This window comes from Condylura cristata, unplaced genomic scaffold (genome assembly GCF_000260355.1).
Source record: "Condylura cristata isolate star-nosed mole 26May11 unplaced genomic scaffold, ConCri1.0 scaffold00005, whole genome shotgun sequence".
NCBI lineage: Eukaryota > Metazoa > Chordata > Mammalia > Eulipotyphla > Talpidae > Condylura > Condylura cristata.
Window position 1 is genome coordinate 4,666,244 of NW_004567106.1, and position 16,740 is coordinate 4,682,983.

At 35.8% G+C, this 16,740-nt stretch overlaps 1 protein-coding gene across 2 annotated transcripts in view; it reads right to left on the minus strand.

Moving 5' to 3' along the window:
* The window catches only part of POU6F2 (POU class 6 homeobox 2), a 491,272-nt gene extending 478,366 nt beyond the window's left edge, over positions 1–12,906 (minus strand). For both annotated transcript variants that reach the window (XM_004676660.1, XM_004676659.1), the window contains exon 1: positions 12,857–12,906. The gene's annotated coding sequence lies outside the window, so the exon portion shown is untranslated. The remainder of the gene's footprint in view (positions 1–12,856) is intronic.
* Positions 12,907–16,740: the final 3,834 nt, after the last annotated feature.

The following is a 16,740-nucleotide window of genomic DNA, read 5'->3' on the forward strand; positions in this document are numbered from 1 at the left end:
TTCCCCACTCTGTCTCTGGTGAAGCCTCTCACCGCCCCTGAGCCTCTGGCCTGTGCCCCAGTTCTGTATGCACAAATAAATAAATCTTTAAAAAAAAATTACTTCAAATGTAAATTGACTAAATTTGTCAATTAAAAGGTACAAAGTAACTGAATCAAAAACCAAAACCCAACTCTGTGTTGATCCTAGGAGATGCATCTGATCTCTAAAGACAGGAATAAGCCAAAATAAATAGTTAGAGTGAAAAAACCCTCCAAGCAAATGGTATCTCCCCCTACTTGACCCAAAAAGTCAGGGTCAGTCATACTTATTTCAGATAAAATAAACTTCCACCAAATGTGGTAACAAGAGACAAGAAGGACATTATGTAATGATTAGGAAATCAACACAACAGAAAGATGTAGCAGTCACCAATATATGTGCACCAAATGAAGTAGCACCAACATTTATAAGACAATTGTTAGCAAATCTAAAAACAGATATTAGCCATGATATAATAGTGATAGGAGACTTCAACACTCCACTATATCAATGGACAGATTCATATCACCAAGCAGAAAATCAGAAAGGAAACAACAAACTTAAGTGACAAATTAAAGATCAGCAATTAAGAGTATTGAAACCCCCCAAAAGTTGAACACTTTCTTTTAAAGTGCATATAAATCTTCCTCTAGGATGCATCACATGTTAGCTTACACAACAAATATCGATATATTATGGAGATCAAAACCATACCACATACATTCTCTGATTACTATAGTATCTAACTAGAAATTATCTAACAAAAGAAAGCATGACAACCCCTAATACGTGGAGACTAAACAATACACTTCTGAGTTACTATTGTTTTATTGAGGAAATCAAAGAAAAAATTTTAAAAAAAATCTGAGAAACAAATGGAAATCAATATACAACCTTCCAGAAAAGATGGGATGCAACAAAGGAGAGACACAGATAGCAAGAAATAAGAACTATCTAAATAAATAAGCTAATATTGTACCTAAAAGAAACAGGAAAAAAGGGATCAAATTAAATCAAAGCCAGTAGAAAAGAGGTAATAATAAGAATTAAAGTGGAAATAAATTAAATAAAATTGAAAAAGACAGTTCAAATGATGAATGAAACTGAAAGCTATTTTTACTTAAATAGATAAACCTCTAATTAGAATAACTAAGAAAAAGGGAAGAAAAATAAATTAGAATCATAAACAAAACAGATTAGAGCATATAACTCAGAAATTAGAGATTATCTTAAGAGACTACTATGAATATCTTTATAACAGAAAATTAGGGAGTCTAGGAGAAATGAACATGTGTTAGAAGTATACAACCTTACAAGTCAGAATCATAAAGAAATAAAAAGGCTGAAAAATTTTTTAGAAGCAACAAAATTAAAATAGTAATTACAAAAATAAGAAAAAAAAATTTATGACCAGGTAGTAGTACTAATGAGTTCAACCAAATTTTAAAAGAGAATTAATACCTATGCTTCTCTTCCCAAAAACTGAGGAAGCAGGAATGTTCCTAAGCACATTTTATGAGACTAATATTACTGTAGTCAAAAACAGATAAGGACATCACACAGACATATATACACACACTCCAGAAAAAAAGAAGTGAAAGCCACAGACCCAATATTCCTGATAACCACGGTTGTAAAGATCCTCAACAAAATCTTAGCAAAATGAATTCATACAGCATGACCAATGAGACTAGTAAATTCAGGACTGTAAGGATAGCTCAACATACCTAATGCATGTAATTCTCCATATCCAAAAAGGAAAGATAAAAATCATATGACCTATATCAATAAATTCAGAGAGGATTTTTGAAAAGGTTCAGAACCCAACTGGTGGCAAAAACTCTTGATAAACTGGGAATATATTAGAAACACCCCAACTTAATAAAGACCATATATAACAAACCTACAACTAATATACTTAATTGTGAAACACTGAAATGTTTTCCTCTAAGATAAGGTACATAACAAAGATATACTACTCTCACCACTACTATTCAACATAATTTGGAAGTCTTAAAGAAATTAGGCAAAAGAAAGGTAAAAGGAATCCAAAGCCAAAGTAAAACAATTATTATTTGCAGATAACATTATAATATATGTAGAAAACCCTAAAAACTTTACTAAATATTTAGAGACAATAAATCAATACAGTAAAGTTACAGGATAAAAATCAATATACAAAACTCTGTTGTGTTCCTACTACAAATAATGAGCTATAGAGAGAAATCAAGAGAACAATACCATCAACAGTAGCATCAAAAAGTATACAAAAGATTCAACCTAACAAAAGAGGTGAAAGACCTATACAGTGAAAAATATAACACAATGACAAAAAAAAAAAATGGAAGAATGGTACAAGGAAATGGAAATATATTCAATGTTCATAGATTGTCAGAATTAACAATACTAAAATGTCCTCCTTATCCAAAGTAACATATAGATTCAATGCAAGCCCTTTTAAAATTTCAATGGAAGTCTTTAAAGAGTAGAGCAAATTTACTGAATTTATATAGAACCACAAAACATCCAACTAGCCAAAACAATCTTGACAGAGAAGAAAAATGGAGGTATCATGCTCTTGAATTTCAAAATATACTACAAGGCTACAATACTCAAAACAATATGGCAATGAAATAAAAATAGACATACAAATCAATGGAATCAATTGAGAGCTGATAATAAGTCCACAGTTATAGGAACAGCTAGTCTAAAACAACAGAGGCAAAATTATAAAATAGGAAAAGGAAATTTTCTTCAACAAATGATGCTGTCACAGCAATGTTGTCACATACGCAAAATTGAAACTAGATCACTATCTTACACCATATGCAAAAATCAGTTAAAAAATAAAGTACTTGAGGCCCTCCCTGGTGGCGCAGCGGGTTAAAGCACAGCACTGAGAATCTGAAGCCACTTCAGCATGAGTTCGATTCCCGCCTGCAGCCTGCCCCGGAGGAGACCACATGGCGAGCCAGACCTCTCCTGACCCGCCCGCTGCTTCCCTCAGCAGTGTACTTCGTAGATCTGCCTGTTCTGCTCCCCGCTCTGTCTCTGGTGAAGCCTTTCACCGCCCCTGAGCCTCTGGCCTGTACCCCAGTTCTGTATGAATAAATAAATAAATCTTTAAAAAAAAAAAAAAGTTAAAAAAAAAAATAAATAAAGTACTTGGAAGTGAGTCCAGAATCCATAAAATGCACAGAAGAAAACTTGGGGAAAACACCATGACTTTGCCTGCAATGATGTCTTTGGGGACTTGAGCCCAGTGAAAAGGAAAACAAAAAACAAAAAAAAAAAATGAATGGAACTGGACCATCCTAAACAGCTTTTATACATCCAAAAAACAAAAAAAAAAAACCTAAAAAACACCCTACTGAATGAATAGGAGAAAATATTTGCACATTACACATCTGTAAAGGGGCTAATACCCAATGTCTATAATGAACAGACAATTCAATAATAATAAAAAAAATAACAAAACATCCAAACAAAAAAAGAGGGGGGAGGGCAAAAGAGTTAAATAGATGCTTCTCCAAATAAGAAATACAAATGGCCAACAGGAACATGAATAAACACTCACCATCACTTAACATAAGGGAAATGCAAATCAAAACAATTAAGATGCTACATCACTTCTGTGAGAATGGTTCATATCAACAAAAACAGAAACAGCTACGTTGACAAGGGTTTGAAGAAAAAGAAATCCTCATGTATTGATGGTGGGAATGTAGTTGGTTCAGCCCTTATGAAAAAACAAGTTGGAGGTCCCTCAAAATATTTAAAATAGATATGCCATATGACTCAGCAATTCCTCTCCCAGAGTCTATCAACAGACTATGAAAACACTAATATGAAGGGATGTCTACAGACCTCTCTTCACTGAAGCACTATTTACAAAAGCCATCTTATGGAAACAACTAAGTGTTCAGTGACAGATAAGTAGGTAAGAAGATGTGGTATATATGTACACAATGGAATACTACTCAGTCATAAAGATGGAATCCTGCCATTTGTGACAACATAAAGGAACTAGAGGGGATTATTGTAAGTGACACATGTCAGTAAGAGAGTGACAAATCCTGGATGAATTTCCTCATATGTGGAAAATAGAGAAAGCAAAGGACGTGATAAAACTGAATCAACATAAACCTTAGAAATAAGAGCTCAGAATTGAGGCAACTAGAGGGGAAAGGAGAGTAGGGTGTGATGAAAGAGCAAAGGGTCCAGTGGATTATTCTTAAAGACTATGAGTGTTTTGGCAGTGAGGGTGATGTGGTAAAACACATCTGAAGAGATATACCTATTCCTATAAAACATAGTGTAAGCCAATTTTACTCCAATTAAAATAATAGACAAATTCTACTTGATGAAAATGGTAGAGAGCAAACAATCTCAGCTGGATGTTTTAGTACCTAGAGAATGTAGCTATAAAGTGGAAGTATGTTGCACAACAAATCTCCCCAGTTTTTAGAAAGAAAATCAAAATAATACAGCTCTGCAGTATAATGATCAGTTCCATATTCAGTTTTCTACATTAATATTGATATTTAGAAATTGCAAAGTTCTTTTCCTTTCTCTTGAACAACTTTGTTGAGAGGAGTACCTAAGCAAATGGCTACCACAAGTTTTTCTTTTTAAAATATTTGTTTGCTCATTTGTTTATGTAAAGAACTTGGAGACAAAGTAAAGAGCAGAACAGATAAATCTACTGAAACACATTGCTAATAGGAGCAAGATAGAAGAGGTCTACTGCACAGTATAAGGGTTAGCTCCATGACCTGGGATCAAACTCAGAACCCAGAGGTGATAGCACTAAGGCTTAACCCCTTAACCCCTACCATAGTTTTCTCATGCAATAAAGCAAAAAACAGACTTAAAATATTTTTAGATTATTAGAGGTTAAATTTGAAGTACTCCTAAAAAGTTTAAAGTGTTTTTGCTTTAGTTAGGTCTCATTTTCTTTTACTCTAAATTCTTTAGTCTCTAGAAATCTAGATATAGGTTTGTTCACAGGTGGAAGTTTTCAATAAAGAAGCAACTTTAGTCCCTGCATGTAATGTTAATATTTTGCTAAGAAAAAAAGTAAAAGATTGCCTTGTTTTTGTCTTGTTTTTGTTTCTGTACTGACCTGGTTACTCTTCAAGCTTTTTTTAAAAAAAAATATTTATTTTTATATATGTATATATATTTTATATCACTGTGGGTTTTTCTACAATGTTTGCTTTCTCCTTTCAGGTGTAGGCCCCATAAAACTCCCACCACCAATTCACCAGTGCACCATCAAGACAACAATAAATCAGAGACATTCTGCAGGGGAGAGGGGAGAAGAGGGATCAAAACAGGGGAGGAAAAAGCACAAGATTGCTTTGTTTTTGACCAAAAATGCTACCCCTTACTCCCAGAAACCTTTTTAGTACTACTAGCAACACATTTTATATTAGCAACATTAGAAACACAGTAAGGAATACACCTAACAATGTGTAAAAACACACTGTTTAAAGGAGGTTGGAAACAGAAAATGAACACAGCAGTGATCTACTTTTCAGACTCTTGAACACAATCTGCTGATACGAGCAGTAAGAAATCTTCAGATTTGGGATTCTTATATCACAGTCAAATTTCCACAAAATCTCTTACTTTCCCAAATTTTGACCTGGGGCCTCTCATTCCCACAATCACCACTTCTGCCTACCATTCAACCAGCATCTTGTCAAATCTGGCTGCAAGATTAAGTTTGCCGATTCAGAATCCAATATTGTAACCCTAAGGATATAAGATCCAAGCTGGAACATTCTGTTTTTTTTTTTTAAATGGATAAAATTGTTTCAGCCCAGAGACCAAGTTTGCCCTGACCATAATGATGAATCATCAGGACTGACACTAAGTGAAATGAGTTTGATGTTCTTGGCTTTATTCGTGCACATTAAACAGCAGTTTACATTTGTCCAAACTCTCAACCTTTTCTCCAAAAGGGTGAAAGAACCTTGTTTTCTAGTATTATTTAAAGCTTACAAAATTAACTAGCTTTGTCTGAGGCAAGTTTGGATTGCCATGCCCTGTACTGTATTTATTTATTTGTGCATACAGAACTGGGGTACAGGCCAGAGGCTCAGGGGTGGCAAGAGGCCTCACCAGAGACAGAGTGGGGAACAGAACAGGCAGATTGAGGAAGTGCACTGCTGAGGGGAGCAGTGGGCGGGTCAGGAGAGGTCTGCCACGCCATGTGGTTACCTCCGGGGCAGGTGGGAATCGAACTCAGGCTTTAGATTCTCAGTGCTGTGCTTTAACCCGCTGCGCCACCAGAGAGGGCCCTGGGCTTCTTTATTTTAGAGGAATACAGCTGAAAGTCTAAAATTGTCTTTCATGTACACCTTTTTTTCCCCCATAATGTGTTCAATGCCAACTAGGATTTCTTGTACCCATGCTCTGAAAACATAGCTCTTTATAAATGTACTTTTTTTTTTTTAAGAAAGAGTCTGAGTTCTGACCAGTCCTAAAACACCATTTAACAGGTATTTAATGTTTTGAAGTATATCTGTTTAAGTTTTTCAGAGTTAGAGCTTTTTCTTCTTAAAATAGTTTCTAACTATTCATAAAATATAAAACTTGTAAAATACGCAAACTTCTTAATCACCAGAAATGTCTACTTTAATAAGGTTGCAGTTTCTCTCAGGCAGTAGTTGAACTCTTTTTAAAAGCTCAAAAAACAGTGTTTCTTAACTTTGAAATTCATGTTCTATGGCATAAGCATTGGGGAGCTATTATTTTTTTTTTACTTTGTTTTTTAAATTTTCCTTGTCTTTTGTATTGTTTCACTTCTTATTTGTGTGATCTAAAATCATCATGTCAGATGAAATAAGTTTGAAAGATAATAAAAATACTAACTACAAACACAAGTTTGTTGGCTAGTTCTCTCTCTTCAGTGCCCTTTGCATCTTTCCTTTCAGTACAAAGGGCTCTCTGCACTGAATATTTATATTAAAAAGCAACTCTTTGTATTTTAAAGGACCTTATTTTGTAAGTGGGCTGGTTTTAGGAAATAGTTTTTTGTTTTATCACTAGTTTTAAAACTTCCGTGTTGTGAAGGAAAACAGAGATAGCTGTTAATACTTGGTACATGTTCTGGGTGAACTGTTCTTAATCTGGGCTACAAAGGGTCCTTTGCACTGAAAAGAAAGCCCATGAGAACTCACTTTTCACTTCTGGCTCATCAAACTGACTTTGGATTACAGTGAAACAGAGAAGAAAAACTGATGGAGAAATGACAGTGAAGGATGAAAGCAAAATACCAGAGTCACATGTTTAAATAGCTATGTCCTTATAAGGTGTCAGCACATGTATCTGCATCTTTGACCTTAGAAGGTGGGTGTTAGAAGTTGTATAATTTTGTCTTTGCAAGGGAATAACCTGAAAATCGGTAAATTTTAGAATATGCTGTTGATCCTCAATTTTTTTTTTTTTTTCATTTTCTGGTTGTTGGAAAAATGCTGCTGGAGAAATTAGGGCTACAGTTCACCCAGAACCCATACCAAGTATCAACAGTTATCTCTATTTTTCTTTATAACATGGGAGTTTTAAAACGAGTGATACAACAAAAAAGCTATTTTCTAAAACCAGCCTACTTACAAAATAAAAGTCCTTTAAAATGTGAAGAGTTGCTTTTTAATATTAATAATCAGAAATGTTTCCAGTTATTTTGTTAGTATTTACATACAATAGTTTTATATTTAGGAGAAGAGGTAGCCCTGAAGTAACAATAATATAATCATTTATAGGTAGGGTAAAGAAAATAACACAAGAACAGAACCAACCAAGAAGGAAGTTATCAAATAAAAATTAGGCAATCTTCACCATAATTGGCTCACATTATAGAACTGAGAACAAGAAAATAATAGAAAGATAAATGAATCTTACTGAAATATAATGACAGTCTCACAGAAACCCTTATTCAATCTAAGATTCAGAAGAAATGTGTAAAAAGCAAAATTGGTACAAATTTTGGTTACAATTTTAGACCAACTAGAGACAATATGAGCCAACAGAGCAATTTTCATGTGATCTCAGAACAAGCTTGATTCAGTAAGTCATTTTATTTCACCTACAGAAAAAAAAAAAAAGAGGAAAGAAGAGAACATAAGCACAGGCTTGAAATTATATTTATAACAGTTACTATCTCCTAAGTAGTCTGACCACAATATAAAAATTAACTTACGAGCTATGTAATTTTGATTTCTGTTAGTGTTCAAATATTTGTATATTTTTCTTCAAGCCTGATCTTTTTAAATTTGCATTGTACTTCACAATTTTTATGTTCCACTCAAATTTGGAAAAAAAGTGGCAGCTTATATCATAGTGCCATTGAAAAGTGGAGTTTTTCAATATTTGCAAATGTTAAATTTTAATTTTGTTAAACAATAGAGATGAAAATAGAAAGATAACTTAAACTGTTTGACAAAATGCAGTTTACAATGTAAAAAAATAGTCAGTGAGAAAATGCTTTCTTTCACTCACCTCCAGAACAAGTACTATAGATTTACAATTAGGAAACATGTCACAATCAAGAATTCATACAAATTCATACTTTAAATGTTTCAGCCACCTCTCCCCACAGTCTGGAAATATGAATCCAAAAGTTTTAAATTTTTAGGCATTGAAAATGATGCTTTAGTAATATATAGAGAGTCTCGCTAACTGACCTTAGAAAAGAAAATTTAGTTTCAAGACCAAAAGTAGTGTTCTGTTTATTTACTATTATTGTTAACATTATTTTACGTAGCATTATTATTGATAAATATCCTTAAATGGAAAAAAACTGGGTTTACAATTTAAACACCTGGATTTGTTGAAGTATTTTAATATCAATGTAAATGGGTATCAATGAATATATTATAAGTAAGCACATTATTTTCAAAGCCAATTCTCTTTTGGAGCAAAGGAGGGATAAGCAGAACAAGTAGTATAAAAATCTGTTTTGGTACGAGTGCAACAAAATGTTGCGTGTTTTAAAATCTTCTTATAGAAAGCAGGTACTGAGATACCCGGAGTGAAATGTGCGAGTGACCCATACCTCTCTCTGAGAATTAGCATACACACTGAACATTGTCTCAACAACTCTGTTTGCTTTCTAATGTGCTACTTTAAAGTCTCTAAATCTGCCTTAGGGGGAAAAAAGAAAAAGACCCATTTTACTGGTAAGGAAAATCACACCTACTTTTGATTACACTTCTCATGCTATTAAACCTGACTCCTTTCCTCTTCTACTGATACATTAGCAATATCAACTGAAAGTGCACTCATGAGCACTGTTATTCAGCTGTTCTCCCACTCCAAGCAAACTCTTATATGTGTTTGATAAATATTTCTATTTGATTTTGCTCATCTGCTGTTTTTATTAACAGCTAATTTAATATAGCTGTTCTATAATATCTGCAGAAGTCAGTGCATAGAAATATATAGCCAGCCCGGACCCTCAGGCTTCCGCATCAAGATGGCAGGCTGGCCAACTGTCCTCTGGGGACAGACATGCCAGAAGGAGGATTGGACACAGTGACCTGTCTGCATGAGATGAGGGGGGGGAAAAAGAAAAGAGGGCTGTAATACTGATGAACTAATCTGTCACTCACAAGCGCAGGTCTGAAGAAAAAATGACCTGGAGAGGTGGCAATTTGAGTTTTTATTTTTAAATGGTATTCAAACCCATGGCTCAGAACCTGCTTACCAGTTTACTTTGAATTGATTTAAAAATCATCTGAAGGTAACAATCCATCTGGTGCAAAGGGTTAGGAAGCTTGCTACAGATAACTATCAAAAATCTGGTTTGATTTCCCAAAACTGAATGAATGGACCAAGTCTCTTGTTCTTGATATCCTAGAGGGGGAGTTTATTCTTACATAGTAGACTGCTTAATTGCTTGCTTGGGGGAGAGAAAATCCTAGGGAAAAGGTATATATGAGCAATATCTGCTCCATGAAGCCAGTCTACTCTTCTGACCTGGATCATAGCTAGCAACACATAGAGCCTACTCTTCCCCTCCAGTGGAAGTAACTGAGTATTTGATGCTCAAGGAGAATGAATAAACCTAGAGATTATATTTCATGGAAATATTCCACTCATTATTCTGAATGGAAAACATCATTGAAACTGATTATTTGTTCCTTTAACCCAAAGCCATTTAGGAACAGAACTCAGGATGGGGGGAAATGGACAAAAATAATTATCCAATATCAATAGAAAAGGAATATACACAAGCATTTGCATTATCAATTGGGACAGTTCACACCTGCTGAGTAGATATAAGATGATTCTGAAATCAAGATCTGAAAAACAAACTATCCCTTTCTAGTTCTAAGTGACTGCAAAGCAATAATAATAAAAAAAATTATTTTTCCCCTCATTTTTAGAAGTCCGGTCATTTGAGTCAATATTTTTATCTGTGCTGTAACAATTAAAAGGAAATTGCTTTGAATATGTATACCAGCTTTCTTTTTATATCTATAAGTTCGATTTAGGTCTTCTGATTTTTATGGCATCTATATGGGACAGTATTTTCATTCTTTTGGAATTCTTAATATTTCGGTTTCAAAACAGCATTTTAGTTTGTATGCTTTTAGTACAGAAAATTTTACAAACCTTCACAAAAGTGCTTTTGTAATTTACTAACTTAACATAATATCTGAGTTTTTTTAGCAAATAATTTATGAGAATGAAATCTTCAGAAAACATGCAGCTACTTAACTGTAACTCTTCACAAAGTATTCATAAAAAATCATTAACAAATATAGTTCCTGGACATACTGAGTCTTTAAAAATTAAGAGTACACAAAAATGCAGAACTAGTTAATAATAACAACCAAGTTTAAATCTTGACATATGAGAAGTCTAATAACTATAACATGTAGCAGGATTCCTTTTAAAAATATACACTTGAACCTGTTAAAAGTATATACCTTTGCAACTGTCTCCAATAACCTCTATTAAATAAGAAATCAGAAAGCATTCTCCTGTTTTTTTTTCTTTCCCAAGCTTTCTTTTCCCAAATAAAGGAAATATATATATGATAAAATTTTATTTCTTATTAGGTATTGAAACAGTGAACTTTCACAGTATTAACCCATACTATGATATTCAGAATAGACAGCATGCTTGCAACCTAAGTAAAGTTTTATTAAACAGAACAAAACAGTTATCAGAAACTCAAGTTACAGTTATTCACAAAGAAGTCATCTATTTTGAACAAGTATTTATTTAATTCCTTGCACCAAAATGATTTTAGCTCTATTTGATAAACTTACTTGCTCACCAGTGTACCTCTGCACTGAAATGGATATTAATAGTATATAAAATCAGCCTTTACATTTTTTCTCTTGATAAATACATGCCAGACTCCTACTTTTCATACATATGTGTGTGTAAGAAAAACCAACCTGAAAGTTTTAAAAAATATTAGTCTGCTGAAGCAGAGATCTACTGCTTTTAAAAAAGCATGAGCCTATGGAAACAGTCTTACAGATCTGACATTTCCATCTAAAAATACATTATGAAGCATGCTAGTATTAATAAACCATGTGCTTTCAGAAACTTAATGTGCTTTGCTATAATTTTGCTGAAGAGAGTAAAATGGTTTATTTTGACCCATACTATTAACATACAACAAACAAATTTTATGGCATCGCTCTGCTAACTGATCTTGATTGGAAAGTGCAAAAAACCCCAAACTTTTAGGAGTTTATCAATATTCATAACCATATGCTGATTTATGAGTGAACAGTTCATAAGTAAGCACAAATAAGTTAGAGAAATTTTGGTCAAAAATATATTACCCAAAAAAAGGAAACAAACCACATATTTCCCCTTTTTTCCTCACCCCACCCCCATCACAGGCAGAAAAATCACCTCCTTTGCAGCAGGATACTCTCATTCCTTTGACCACTTCAGTAATTTGAAGGCAAATGAAAATACAATGATCCTTTTCGCTTCTGATTTAGCTCACAACGCAAACATTTACACACAAACATAAACTACCGACTTCACAGAAAGCACCAAACAGAAAAAAGCAAGACTCACTGACCCATTTGGAAGACAAAGACGACAGAACAGGAAAGCTCTAAAAATCAGCTTGTGAGGCCTCTGAGAGATATTCTTCTGGCATTTCATCACAGCAGCCCCAGACCAGTTCACCTCCCTGGATACAGGGAGGAGGAACTAAATAGAGCTGTTTATTAAAGCTGTTGTGCTGGATTGCATTAGGAAGCGCGAGCAGACCACCTGGACCTTTCAGATTGTGGCAGTGTTTAATTTGCAGCCTGCCCCTCTGCAGCAGCTAACATCACTACTACATTTACCAGGCTCAATCACACATTATCTGGGTAAGAAGTAAAGGCACGTGTATTTATCTATTTATATTTTCCACAGAGAGAAGAGGAGAAAGAATATAGTTGAAATAAAAATACTGAAGAGAAAAATGGTAACTATTACCTAGGAAACAGAGCACTTTATTCTTTTCTCATACTTTATTTCTTCCAGAGATCCTAATCTCAACAGACAATAAATCTGGAATAATTCAGACCAAATTATAAATTAGATTTGTTCTTTGATTTTTTTTTTGTTGTTGTTGTTGTTGCTGTTTTAGTTTTTGTTTGTAAGCATTGCATTGAAGTTTTCAGCTGAGGTTTCCTGGCTGGATTTAATAGGTGCCTCTTGCCTTTCGCACTTTCAGCACTACGCTGGCAGGTAGCTGAAGATACAGATAAAAAGATGGTACTGTAAATATGAGTTATGTGAATCATATGGTGAGACCCTTGTGGAAAAAAGGGGAGTTGAGAAATGGCTGACTCCATACCTGACCAATTACAGCTTGCATGGTCCCCGTGTCCTGCTGGGCTGAGAGATCGCAATCCATCATATGTTGTCTTTGAAAAGGAGAATGGGGGTTTCTGGCATGCATCTGTCAATCAACTTCTGCACTCACAACCATCACCAAAAGCAAGGGGAAAAAAAGTCAAGCTGCTCCACCAAATAGGATGAAACTGTCATGTGACCTCCGGCAGACATGCACACACACATTCACTACCTCCATAGAGCGTAAGAATTTTCTGTAGATATGAAATGACATTGACAAATATCCAATACCAAGTAAATAAAGTGAGACAACAGCTATTCACCAAAGACAAAACATTGGCTGAAATCTTCTGCTAAAGGTTTAACAAACCTTTGAGGATTTCTCAAGCCTCTTCTTAAAACAAAACAAAATTAACTATTTCATGTGATAATTGAGACTCTGCTATTATACTATTATATAATTTTTTTTGCAATTATAATTCATTAGCTTATGTTTCTTAAACTATTCCTAATGCTTTTATTTATATAGAGGAACATTTTATTCTCTAAATAACCTTTGACAATGTGGAGTAATCTCTGCAGTTTTATACAACATCACCTTTATAGAAAAGCTTGAAATGTTAACCATCAAACAACACAGATACCCTGATATTTGTTGCTTGGAAATGGATAGATACAATCATTTGTGTAAACTGTGATGACCACTCAAATATAAAATATTCAAAGTGTGTAAATAGTAGTCACTAAACTTTTCATCTTCTAAAAGGTTAAGGAATGACTTACTTGCAGCTCATCTAAACTGATATAACGTGATAACAAGTATTTCGGCATTTTTTCACTTAATTTAAACTATTTGATTCCACACCTTATAGGACAGATTGCTTATGTAGTCAGGCTCACCTAGTGTAAGGAAATATAACCTTGTGTCCTTTTAACCCTTTCACGATTAAGATAACCTGATTTAAGACAACCTACAGATATCACAAAGTTGCTCTGGAAAAATCCAAAACAATAGATAGTATCTATTAATTTAGCGGCTTTGGGGTATTACTAATGTTTGCATTTATCCACTGTTTAAACTTCACTAGTAGGTGTACTCTAACTTTTTCTTTTTAATTACAAGAAAACTGTGTCATTTGTGTTAGTTATTTCAATGCTCAAAACTAATGATAAACTTGAGAGGCAGAAAATAATACGAGAAATATTGAGTGCAGCATGTATATTATTATGTATAATATCACACTGTATTACAGCATCATTTGAAAATTAATTCATGCAAGATTAACAAAATAGTTTTCAACATTTTAAAAGAAAGCATCAGGAAGAAAGCGGTTACTAGTACTGACATCTCGGACTCTCTTTAAGAGTTGCTCCATAAAGGAGAGAGAGGGAGAGTCAGCTTCAAACAAAAAGAATCCGTGTGGCCCTCCTGGGAACTGACGATTTGAAAGACCCTCCCTAAAGGTGATTAAAACACGATTCGCGATGAACCGCTGTTGTGCTCCTGTGCAGTCACCTCAGATGGGAACGCAGCTCGCGAGCCCTTCACCCCCTCTAGCCCTTGTGGGGAGCCTGCGACAGCCACCTAGTCAGAAAATGCGGGCCGGGCGGCATGGTAAGCGGCGGTGGCTGAGTCAAACTTGTCGGGAGTCTTCTGGCTGGAAGAGGGCAACGGGGAGCTACTGCGCCTGACGTAGCCTTCCTGGAACCTGCGGGGCAGACTCTAGGCACAGCAGCGTGTGGTGGGACCAAGGAAAGTTGTGCAGGATGGCAGAGCTAGCTAGCGGCCTCTGCCTAGCTCCCACCCCTTATCATCTGGCTGAGTACCTTCCAGAGCAGCCCAGAAGCCAGTGCTCCGCCTAAGCCCGCTGAAGCCCAGACTGAGGCCCTCTGCGGGCGATCCTGGGCTGAACTGCCTCTCTGTTCCTCTGCAGCACAGACCTGACGTCCACTCGCTGCCACCTCACTGCAGGATCAACCCCTCCCTGGATCTAAGTTTCCTGAGCACCTCCCCTGGCAGGGGTTGTGGAAGTGTGTGGGGTCTAGGCGAAAACCTGGCTCTTTTGGAGCTCTGCCCTCCAAATTATGGCGGTCGGTTTGGCATAGAGATACTGTTTACTTCCACTAAGCTTGTTTACTTGACCAGTATTATTTACTTGGCCAATATTAATTCCAGTCATTACTAGCCAAAATGATGGCACCTCTGCCAGGCACTGTGTCACTAAATCCTCATAAAAACTCAATCAGGCAGGTACAATTATTTCATTTTATCTTATCTTCAATAAGATAACTGTCCAAGATTAACATGCTCATGATTTACACTTTCTCTGAATTTTTAAAAAATGGAGCTTTTCCTATGAAATCTTAGAGATAGGCGATAGCCAGAACAATGACTAGCGTGTATACAGCACAGACTCCTTCAACAACTATTTATGGAGCTGGTACCCTGTGTCAGATCCTGTATTAAGTGCTAGAAATAAAGATACAGTTCCTCAAGGATCTTACATTCTAGTGATTTGGATATTTGTGCAATAATCACAGAAATTTAAAATTTAAAACTTACTCTGAGCGGTATGGAGATAATGTAAAGATAATATGGGAATTTATATCAAAGGGATTGATCTAGTGCCAGATGTGTCTGTGAGTGGAGGGGAATCATCACCCCTACCCACATCAATGGACTTGAAATAAACTGAGAGATCTCTGAGCCTGGCACTGTTCCAGACATTTGCTGGGGAAATAAATGTTAGAGAAATCAGAATGAAGATGGGTAGAGTAAACACTTCCTGTGGGTGAGATCAGCAAAAGGTGGGAAGGCATGGCTTAGGAAAGGAGCTCAGAGGAAACCCTGCACTTTTGTGGCACACATATAGAAAAGACAGTGTGGGTGGAGGCAAAGACCAGGTTGCACACAGGGTCTTTAATTTTCCATAGCACTGATAAGCCACTGTGAATATTTTAATCAGCATAGCTTCACACTGGAATTTTAAAAATGTCTCTGTCCTGGCTATAGAGTAAAACTGTCAGGGGTGGGGTGGTGGGATTGGTTAGGTGTAGGATGGGGTAACTGGTAACTCAGGAAGTCAATGATTACAACAGGTATAATTTATAGAACTTAGTGGTGGATTGATAGTGCAATGTAAAGAGTAGGAGGTATTTTTCTGGTTGCAGAAAATATAAGTTGGAAGACCAGTTTGGGAAAGGTGGCAAAAGGTGGCAAGTATCACAAAAGTTGGCTTATTTTGGATTGAGCTACCATTCTCAGGGAAAGAATGCTTATCTCTTAGATGAAAAATCTAAGGGACTAACGGATGCTCAAAGGCAGTCAATAATAGCAGGGAAGGTTCATCCGAGAGAAAAATCTAGGCATTTGACTCCTGTGAAACATGTTAGTAGTTCCATGCTTGTCTAGTTAATTCTACTCTTTCTACCAGGAGAAGCCAAGGCAAAACTGATGATCAGAACCATTCTTAAAAGTCCCCATAATAAATATCATCAGATGATAGGAATTAAGGTATCTCACTCAGTAAGGAAGTCTGGTTGGGTCCCTAGTCCTTTCTGGAAAAATACGGAAAGACTGATCTCCAAGTATAGCAGGGCAATAGAAGGAAGGGTGTAAATAAAGGTTAAAAACACAAAAAGTAGGCCCTCCCTGGTGGCGCAGCAGGTTAAAGCACTGCACAAAGAAGCTTAAGCCACTTCTGCATGAGTTTGATCCCCGCCTGCCCCGAGGTGATCCACATGGCGGGGCAGACCTCTCCTGACCCACCCACTGCTCCCCTCAGCAGTGTACTTTGTTGACCTGCCTGTTCTGCTCTCCACTCTGTCTCTGGTGAATCCTCTCACCCTCCGCATCTCTGGCCTGTACCCCAGTTCTGTACGAAT